The 10826-nt window shown below is 48.7% G+C and overlaps 1 long non-coding RNA gene across 1 annotated transcript; it reads right to left on the bottom strand.

The window, feature by feature from the left end:
* Window positions 1–1396: 1396 nt before the first annotated feature.
* LOC139079629 (uncharacterized) lies at window positions 1397–8582 on the bottom strand. The gene is made up of 5 exons (XR_011533392.1): window positions 8143–8582; window positions 4066–4246; window positions 3234–3349; window positions 2888–3010; window positions 1397–2024 (listed from the first exon to the last, which is right to left on the bottom strand). It is a non-coding gene; the product is annotated as an uncharacterized lncRNA (long non-coding RNA).
* Window positions 8583–10826: the final 2244 nt, after the last annotated feature.

Here is a 10826-nt window from a genome sequence, read left to right as displayed (position 1 = left end):
AATATCAGCAAAACACGTTCAGAGGGTCAAGCACCCTGTGTTCTGAGGGCTAGTGAGCTCTTATGTGGTGAGAACCACTCTGCAGGTCGTGGTCGCCATTTCCTCCTGACTGAGGACTCATCTTCCCTGGCACTGAAGCGCCTCCCACACCCCCGGACCCTTCCTTGCCCCCAGTTCTCTTCAGCAAGGTCATAAGCCTTGTAGGAGACCCTCGGTGCGCAGAGTTCATTCACAGATACCGATGGCTCTGCTGCAGGGGTCAGGCGCTGCAAGATCAAAAATATGGGGACATGTTTATAAATGCACAAAGATGAGAACACTTCCAAAAGCAGGGCCCAAAGCTGTATACAGATCAAGTCCAGCTGCGTGATTCAGCACCAGCCTCCTAAAAAGAAATCCGTGTGTGCACTTGTTCAGTTGTACCCATGGAATGCCTTCTCCAGCCAGGGCACCGTGCCAAGCCACGCAGGGCAGAGGAATGGAGAAGGCCCCATCCCTGAGAACCAGGAGCCATCGTCCACATGAGGAACCGAAAAACACACAATGCAGTTCATTCCTTCATTCAGCAGCTATTTCCTGAGTACCAACTACGTGCCAGGAAAAGGGCCAAGGAGCAAATAGGTAAGGAGGGGAATCAAGAATTCAGCCTGGAGCTGCCCACGGAATGTGAAAACATCCATCCTCATCCTCTCAGTCCCAAAGAAGCCACACATGTCCCAAACCCCCTCATTTTGAAGTCCAAATATTCCTAACAATGAAAAGGGGCGCAGAACTTAACAAACGGACTTGATTATTTTGGGAGCCAGCCACAGGTAAGCAGCCGTCAGTAGCACTTAGAAAAGACCAGTGGTTTCCTTTGTAGCAGTCGTGGATCTGAGTCCTGGACCAGCTTCTTCCCTCAGTGAGCTCATCTTTAAAATGGTATCATGATTAGGAGAAAGCTGTCATCAGGCACCCCTGCGATGGAATTCTGGCTTGGCCACCACACTGCCAGCTAACCTGTGTGGCCTTGGGGAATTCGTTTAGTGTTTCCATAAAACGGGAACAATATGCTATCAACCTCATTTGGGACTGGGAGGATAAACAGCTCCTTATCTTTGGGAAAAATGAAAGAGTAGGAAGGAGACAGGGAGCAGGAAAAGAGTCTAAAAGTTGGGAAAAGAGTCTAAAAGTTCCCGCCCAGCGTAAAGCCCTACCCTCGACCTTATCTATTCGTTTTTTAAATATTTTTATTGTTGTGACATGTGCACAACATACAAGCACCTTCCCCTCCCTGGGCCTCAGTCGCCCCATTTAAAAAGTGAAGGAATTGGCCTAGAAGGATTCTGCTGATTGGCCTCTATTCAGAAGAAGCCCAGTGTAACGTTAAACGAAAGAATTTTCTGGACGTCTCTTGAGCATGACTCCCCAGCATAGCTGTATATTTGCAGGGCATTTAACAGTCAATCATCTTGGAGCAATATCCAGGTAAGCGTTTTATCAGGGAAGTTAAGGGAGGGGTGGGCAGGGCACACGTGACTGGCCAGGATGGGACAGACCAGGCGTGGAGAGCCCACGGCCTCGCTCGCCAGACCAACCAATCCCGTGCCTCCTGCTGTATCCAGAAGTCTCGTTAAGTGCATTTTACAAGTCTTTTTTGACAAGTGAGGCCTTTAAAACATGTTTCCTCATTGTGCAGAGGGCAAAGTTCAGTCCAAACATTTGTCTGCAGAAGAAACTGGGCGGCCCCAACTGCCAGGGGACCATCATAAAATCTGCTCACACTCCGGGGCCCCAGGAAGGGTGCTTCTTCAAGACACCCCATCAGTGGCTCTGCTGAGAATAACAATGCATGATGAAGAATAAAAACCCAGGGTCTAAACACCTCCTGGCTGTCTCTACTTTCTATGATCTTTAACCTCGCAAAACCTGTATTTTAATCTTAGTTTCTCAACCAAAGCCACACAGCTAGACAGGGCTAAGCCAGCATCAACATTTTGGTCCCTCTGGTGCCACGCCTGAACTCCTTCTGTTCCACCAGCTGCCTGCCAATGCAAAAGGAAGGAGAGTGAGGGTCGAGAGTGGAGTAATAGCCCAGCGTTTTATGGAGCATCTTCGGGAGCCTAAATCCCCATGCTTTTTCTCGGGCCCCAAAGGAAGACCAATGACCTACATAGCCTCATCTTGGCATTGTGTGTGGTTAGGACAACTGAGTCAGACTTGAGTTCTCCATCCGTGGAGATGGGGCAGCTGGAAGGAGACACACCCCACAGCAATTGGGCGCCAGGTTGTAAAGGCCTTGCTTACAAAATTTCCTAGGGACAGATGAGGCAAGACGCCCTCCCCAGTGCCTCCTGAGCCCTACTAGAGTCACAACCACCCCCTTGTTAAGAGAAGGTCAACGGAGTGGAGGCAGACCTTGAGGGGACAGTGGGACAGGACAGGTCACGGGAAAGTCCACTTCCCAACAGCCTCCTGGAGCAATTTCTCAAACTCACCTGAGTGAGTCCTCACCGCCTGTCTTAGAGGACAAAGTCAGGCTGCTTAGGCAGGACACACAAGTCCTTCATGGACTGGCCTGTCCTCCTGGGTGGCCATCTCCCACCCACTCCTCACCACCTGCACAGGGCCAGTGCTTGGCCATATGGAAAGGTCGGGCACCGCCTACTCCTCAGGCTCCCCTCATTGCCACATGGCACATGCTCCTTCCTCCATTTGCAATGTCTACTTCACCCCTGACCAACATCTACTCGTCCCTCCAGGCCAGTCCAACTGTCACCTCTTGGTGAGGCCATTCTAAGTCCCCTGATCTTCCTTCTGCCCAGCAGCATTTGCCCCTCCGTAAGTTATTTAGCCAGTTGGCGGCTCAGTTCCCACCTGTGTAAATTAGAGATAATAATAATAATACCTTTCCCATTGGGTCCATGTGAAGATTCTGTGAGACGAAGCTCATCCGTGCTTAAACAGGGCCTCACCAGACTCAGTGCTTGATGCATTCAGCCCTTGTCAGCCTTCTTATCAGGCCTGGATTCTGAGGGAACCGGCAGGGAATTTGCTAGCAGGAGCTCCAGCCGCAAGGCTCAGCCCTTGCCTTCAAGGGGGACTCCATGCTGCTTTCAGGGCTCAGCTCAAGCTTCTGTGCTGCAAAGACCTCCTTGGCTACCCCAGCAGACCAGCCCCACCCTCCTGAGGCTTCTATTCAGCTGTGCATGTGCCATCATGGTCACGTGTATAGCAATGGTCTACTTACACACCTCTCTCCTATCACGCTGAGATAGGGACCGTTTCTAAATCCGAATGCTGGCTGCCTCAGTGATGAAAGAATGCCAACAGGAAAATTGTTTTCTTCACACATCCCTGGAGAAATCCCCTATGTGCAAAGCGAAACTTCAATTAGAAAGGAAATAGATAATAGTCACAAATAAAACCTGCATTATTTGCCACAGACTGTTGCTCACGGAAGCAGGAAGGAGGTAAGGATTTTTTATGCACATTTACTTTACTCTCATCTCAGACTTTCACAGAATTGCAACATCACGTTTTTAGCAAAAATCTGAAAGATCCTCTAGTCCAACCACCACTGGATGCTTGAATCACCATTCCAAGAGCATACCTCCAGTGACAAGGCACTCACTATCTGCCCATATAGCCTATTTCATAGTCTATATCTCTGGTTATTGTAGGGTTGCCCTCGTGTTGATCTGCAGCTTCCTCCATTAGTCATGCTTCTGCCCCTTGAGCCCCACAGACTCCATCTGCCTCCTCTTCCCAGGATAGAAATTTCAAGGCAGGGCTATCAAACCCCGAGCCCCATCCTTCATCCAAAGTAATACCTCAGTTTTCTCTGGCAAGGTTTCAGGGCCCTCCCCAGCCTGGTCATCTCCCTCCATTTCAATGGACTTCCGCCACTTGGTGCCGTTCACAGTGTAGGACCCAGAGCTGTGGGCAGAACTTCTGGTTGGCTCCAACCAGCACAAAACAGCAATTTAGACTCTCAGAGCCACCGGGCCTTAGAGACCATCCTGGGAGGTTCAGCTCCCCCACCTGACAGATGAGACTGAAGGCCATAGAGGTGAAGTAACTCACCCAAGTGTTCTGATTCCCAGTAGAAGAACGGAATCACATTTGTCGACAACAATAAACAATATCATCATTGTTGTTATCATTTACATTGGCAGCCATAGCACAGGATGAACTCATGTTGGACTTTGGTCTTAGCATTTTGATATTTTCTTCAATGATGTCAACATTAATCTTGGAATTCCTCCTGGTAATTAAGTCATTAAAAATTAAGTAGGTAGATAGATAGACAGATGGATACATAGATAGATAAAGGAAATCCTTTAGAAACAGAAAGTAGATTAGCGGTTGCTAGAGAGGCTGTGGGGAGGACAGAGCAGGGAGGGCCTGCTAATGGGCATGAGGTTTCTTCAGGGGCTGATAAAAATGTTCTGCAATTTGCTAGTGGTGATGGTTGCATAATCAGTGCACACACTAAAGATCACTGAATTGTGTGCTTATGCGAGGCGAACCCTGTGTATGTGAATTATATCTCAATGAAGCTGTAATTTTTGAAATATAAAGGAACAGCAGACACTCTCCAACTTTCTTCAGCTCGGTAGAACTTCCTTAGTGCCCCTAGTCAACAGGTTTCTCAAAAGAATCCTAAGGACTTAGAGGATTGATGACATTAGTCAGACAAACCTTGGAAATTCTTTATTGGGTGTTTTCTAAACTTCTTATTCCAAATCAGCGTTGCAAGAGATGGATTCCATCACAGTGTGTGTCAGTCTAAGATGTGAATTCCTGAACTACAAGTTATGAACACTCTCTGTATATCAAATACCTTAAATAATAACCTTGCTTAGTCTTCACAGAAATCTTTAAGACAATGGTTCTCAAACTTGAGTGTGCATCAGAAACACCTGGAGGGCTTGTTAAAACACAGATTCCTGGACCCCACCCTCAGAGTTTCTGATTCAATGAGTCTAGGTTAGGCTTCAAGTTGCCAGGTGATGTTTTTGTTGCTGGTGTGGGAACCACGCACCACATGTATTCTCCTGTTTTACAAATGAGGAAACTGAAGCTCAGAAAGATTCCTGTAAATTGCCCAGAATCACATGATGTGGTAGATACTATTGTGAGCTGACCTAACAGCATTTCTCAAATCTCTTCTCTCTTGCTGTTTGCAAGAAGAGAGGCTGGAAATGTTCATCATCCTTGTCCGATGTTCCTTGCAGCTAGGAATGGCTAGGCAACACGATTCCAACCAGTCCCATTCTTCCTGCTTCAAATGCTGACAAGATGCTGGCAAATGTCTTCCCTCACCCCACGAGAGCTACGTGGTAGAGAAGTTGAGCAGAAGGACAACATGTCCCTGGGTCCTTGATGACTGGCAGCTTACTCAATGATTCCAACACTGTCGCAGGACTTCTTGTTATGTCTCAGAAATAAACCCGTCTTGATTTAAGCCACTGTTAGTCAATCATTTCATTACTTATAGCTGATATTGTCCCTAATGATACACAGGAATGATCAACATGGGGGCCAGGATTTGTACCTAAGTCTATCTAACCCCTGACTTATTCTTTCCCCTCTTCATACTGCCACTGGAAATGGAATTTTTGCCTGTGAAGTACTCAACACCCCCTAAGAAATCTCTTAACTTCCCTCTAATAATCTTCGTCAAAGGGAAGTGGCTTGAGAAATTCACCTCAATCCCAAGCAGAGGAATTGGATGTGGTTTGATTCTAACCAATGTCCCAGGACTGACCCAAGCGAAAACGCGCCTTTAGACCCTTACTGCTCCAAGTGTGGTCCACCCACCAGTTACAGCAGCATCACTTTGGAGCTGGTTAGAAGCAGAGTCTCTATCCCCATCCCAGTCCTACTGAATCAGAATCTGCACGGTAGCAAGCTCCCCAGGAGATCTATATGCTCACTGAAGTTTGAGAAGTAGAGTTCTAGTTCAGTGGTTCCCAAGGCTGAGCATTAGAATCACCCGGAAGTCTAAAACCAAATAAACAAACCAAAAAAGCAGAGTCCTGGGCCTCACCCGAGACCAACTGAATTAAACTCTGCTTGAGTAGGAACCAGAAACCATATTACATTCTTTACACTATTTTGCTCAGGGACCATTTTGAGAAACTGATTAAAGCTATGGCCCTTCTCCCAGAGAACTGCCTGTATACATTTACACACATTTTACTTCCAATTTCAGGGGTTCGGGGAAGTCCATCCAGAGTCCCTCTAGTATGTGTGAACTCCAGAAAAGGAGCCCTCTCTACATGTCTGGGCAGTTACAGAAATGCACTCAGGATCCTAATGAGAAGAGGCAGCCTAGCTCCTGTCAGCTGGGCCAGCCCCGGTTCATCCCCACCCAAAGGTGGTTTATGTAACCAGCTAGAGCCCTAGATCACAATTCAATTAGCAACCTCTGCAGCCAGTACAGCTTTGTGCTCCCCAAGCTTTCCCATCACCCCAGATGACAGAGCTTTTCATTTCATTTTCACCAAATTAACCTAATTCACATGGAGGATGACTTCCTGCTCAACCAGTGCCCACGAGGATGCCACAGAGGCAGGTGCCTCATTCAATTAGGAGGAAATTTTGAAAAATACATGCAGAACACACTCTTCAAAACAAAATATTCAACACGTAGGGGCAGAGTATCACTGCCTCCCCCAACCAACTGGGCAGATTAATCTCCCTCCTCCACCTACAGGTTTCTGCTGACACTTATTCCAGCATTTTATCATGTAATTGATTATTGTTTTTTTCAGACCCATGAGCTCCTGGAGGTTTTCATCACAATAGCGCTAGACCTAGACCTAGCACAGGACCTGGTAAGAGTAGGCACTGAAAGGATGATGATTGGATGGAAAGATGGATGGATGGATGTGTGGCTGGATGGAAGGATGGATGGATGGATGGGTGGATGGATGGGTGGATGGACGGATGGATGGGTGGGTGGATGGATGGATGGACGGATGGATGTGTGGCTGGATGGATGGCTGGATGGATGGATGGATGGATGGATGGGTGGATGGATGGGTGGATGGACGGATGGATGGGTGGGTGGATGGATGGATGGATGGATGGATGTGTGGCTGGATGGATGGCTGGATGGATGGATGGATGGATGGATGGGTGGATGGATGGGTGGATGGACGGATGGATGGGTGGGTGGATGGGTGGATGGACGGATGGATGGGTGGGTGGATGGATGGATGGATGGATGGACAGATGGATGGGTGGGTGGGTGAATGGAAGGACAGATGGATGGGTGGATGGGTGGATGGGTGGATGGGTGGAAAGATGGAGGATCTGTTCTTTAAACGTAGTAAAATAAAAAGAACAGGAAGTTAGAGTCTAGAAAATTCAAGTGCAAGTTCTACCACGCACTAGACAGCTGTAAGGTCTCAGTAAAGGCATTTAACTTTGAGTCTTGGTTTCCTCTCTACAAGATGGGGGTCATTAAGAACATACATCTGAATTCTTACTTATTGTGACAATTAAATTGGAGAATACATGTGAACACATTTCCACAGAAAGTACCTCTCAGACAAAGACTGTGGAAAGGGATGACTCCTAAAATCTGGTAGAGCTGGGCTCCAAGTATGGCTTCACCATTGTCAGCCATCTGACCTTGGGCAAGTGTCATAAACTCTCTGCACTTGCTTCCTCATTTGAGTCATGAGACAGCACTAAGTCCCGTCCCAGGGGCCCTGAAGGAGGCACTGAGACAATGGGCAGTGTGTGCGTAGTGGTCAAACACACACTCCTCCCCCATTCACTTAAGCCCCCTGACCCCTGATGCTGGATGGCATTTATAAGTTTGTGGAACTGCCAACAAGAGGTAGTTGGAAAAGAAAAATTGACGTTTCAATAAATCTCATCAAATCGCGTGGGAAAGCATGATCCAGCAACCGGATGTCTAATTAGAGGCTCGGGGTGAGTGAGGTATGCTGGGAGAATTCTCATCACTCGGGCCTCACGGCTCAGAGCTCTGTAGAACATAAAGCTTTCAAAGCTAAGTTTCACAATTTTCTGCCACATGAGCAAACTTCATTTGCCTCGATGAGGCAATAACTGTGGGCATTTCTTTATATATTTCCCTTTTCTTCCCCTCCCCCACCCTCCTCACTAATCCACTTTGCGTACCTCACAGCCTCCTGCTTTGGCCTTTTTACTTCCTCGTCTCCAAGGCGGCAAAGCTGTTCAAGAATTTGGCGTCAGAGTCCCCGGTTCAAAGCCTGGCTGCCACTTTCTGGCTGCCAGATCTCACACAGGTTGGTTCACCTCCATGGGCCTCAGCCCCCTTTGTATCTGGGCTCACCCACTCCAGTCTGGGGGTGGGGGCTGCTGTCAGGAGTCAGTGAGATATCATAGGTGAAATGGAGGGGGCTGGCGGGTCCTAGCTTCTCTCCTCTTCTGTGTGTGTTGGGGGATCCAGCCAGAAGCAGCTCAAATGGATCTGATTCATTTGTTCAGGAAGAAGGGGAAGTGAGAAATCCCCAGACCCAAACCGGTCTTGGATGGAAGTCAGGCAGTGGGGAACGTGCTTTACTGCAAACGCCTATAGAAACATCCTGGTATTTTACAAGCCTCTGGCGCCTTCCACCAGCGCTATGAGGCTGATTCAGCCGGAAGGGCCGTCAGCTGGCCTCCCAGCAGCCTGGTGGTTCTCGGTCCCTTCTGCCTGCCTGTCTGTCCACAGGTGGTGAGAACCCAGCTGCGAGGAAAGTGACATCCTTCACCCGGAAACATTCTTCCCAAACCTCAACTCAGTTCAGCCCAGTCTGTGGGCAAGCCCCTAAGGAGGGCTCTAAGAGCAGAAGCACAGCGACAGGCTCTTGAGAAGCCACTGAAGCAGCTCCATGGGGCAGCGACCAGCTGCCCAGTCCCTCGATGTGAGCTCTCCCACATCCCAGGGCAGCTCACACTGTGCCCAGGCTCACACACGCTGGGCTCTGAGGCAGTGTCTGCAATCTTCTCCAGCCCCTTCATTTCTTCTCAGGACAGGGAGAGGAGAGGGAGTGGCCCTGAACAGCTTGCTGAGAGCCTGAGCGTGGCCTGTGCAACTTGGTTCTCTGTATACGACATGCTGGGCTCTTTCACAGGCATTCTCACGTCATGTGAGGTGGACCCTGTTGGGCCCATTTTACAGATGAAGAAACTGAGGCCCAGGGAGATGTGACATGCCCAAGTGGACTCAGCTGGATCATAGCACCCCCAGGTTTCAAATGGATGTCTGACCGACTTCCTATCCACTGGCCTTTCCGCTGCCCAGGAGCTGTCAGACACCCACCTCCCTGGCCTGTAATTCTTCAGGCCCTCTCCACTCAAGTTTCCAGTGTCGAACACCCAACCTGAAGGGCAATCAGAAAAAAGCACAAGGTACCAGGCAGCAGAATATGCTTGCTGGCGGGGGAATCAGGATTTTCCTTTTGCACAGTCACAAGGCAGGAACACCCAGCCTTCAAGAATGGCAGATGGGACCGGCCCAGTGGCGCAGCGGTTAACTTCACACGTTCTGCTTCTCAGTGGCCCAGGATACGCCGGTTTGGATCCCGGGTACAGACATGGCACCGCTTGGCAAAAGCCATGCTGTGGTAGGCATCCTGCATATAAAGTAGAGGAAGATGGGCATGGATGTTAGCTCAGGGCCAGTCTTCCTCAGCAAAAAGAGGAGGATTGGCAGTAGTTAGCTCAGGGCTAATCTTCCTAAAAATAAAAGAATGCCAGAAGTGACCAGAATCTCCCAGAAGTCACCATGTAGCAGAACAGGGCACATAAGCCACCCCCATCAATGCCTGAAATACCCATAAGTTATGTAGTTCACAAGCGTCATTGATGCAGCCTTAGGTCTAGGAACTACCCTTGACATAGCTAACTTGTGCCCCCAAAATTGCCTCTCCATGCCTGCACTTTGGCAGAGAAAAAAGACTGATTGGGCAAATGTGGCTTAGGCCTGTGGGCCAAAATGCCAACGTTAAATAATAAGCTAGGGAGAAAAAAGAAATAATTTATCAGTAGAACGATAGGCAGTCCATGGGTAAAACCAGAGCTGCATTTTCTCACCACGCAGAGTGGATGTGTAATTTCCCCCCATTTCTCTATAAATAAGGGGGGTGAGTGCTATCGGTGAAATAATTTACGACCCAGTGTGCTCCGTTGTAAATGGCTGCTCTGTTTATTGGCTGTAAAAACATCTCTGAGCACACTGACCTTCAGTAGGTGAGCCCTGGAGTTTATAGCACTGAAGAATTGTTTTACTGCTCCAGCACAGGCGACAGTTATGCTGGACACCTGTGGGGGTGAGAAGTGGGAGATCGGGCCCTTTGGAATTTCAGGAAAATGAAACCCTCAGAAGAGCAAGGTGCCCCCGATGTGAGCCAGTCAGATAAAGCAAACCACTGAGTGCCTAGCCAGAGCTTGGTCCATGGTAGGCACTCGAGCCCAGGATGAGACAGCGAAACTGGCCTAGGCTAAGGATTGAGACCTGGGGGGCACTACTGGAGTTGGAGAATCCTATCAGAGGTCAAGAACGTGGAGTCCAAGACAAGCCCTGAGGGAATGCCAAGGACCAAGGTGGGATAGCCTAAATACAGACAGAGCCAGAGCAAGATCCAAGATGGTGTATTAGTCAGGGTCTCCAGAGAGACAGAACCAATAGGATATACACAGATAAATATATAAGAGGAGATTTATTATAGGAATTGGCTCACACGGTTCTAGAGGCAGAGAAATCCCACAACCTGCCATTTGCAAGCTGGAGAACCAGGAACGCCGGTGGTGTAATTCAGTCCGAGTCCAAAGGTCTGAGAATTAGAGGCTCCTGGCGT

Source organism: Equus przewalskii, chromosome 26 (genome assembly GCF_037783145.1).
Source record: "Equus przewalskii isolate Varuska chromosome 26, EquPr2, whole genome shotgun sequence".
Taxonomy (NCBI): Eukaryota; Metazoa; Chordata; class Mammalia; order Perissodactyla; family Equidae; genus Equus; species Equus przewalskii.
This window is presented reverse-complemented; position numbering and strand designations above follow the sequence as displayed.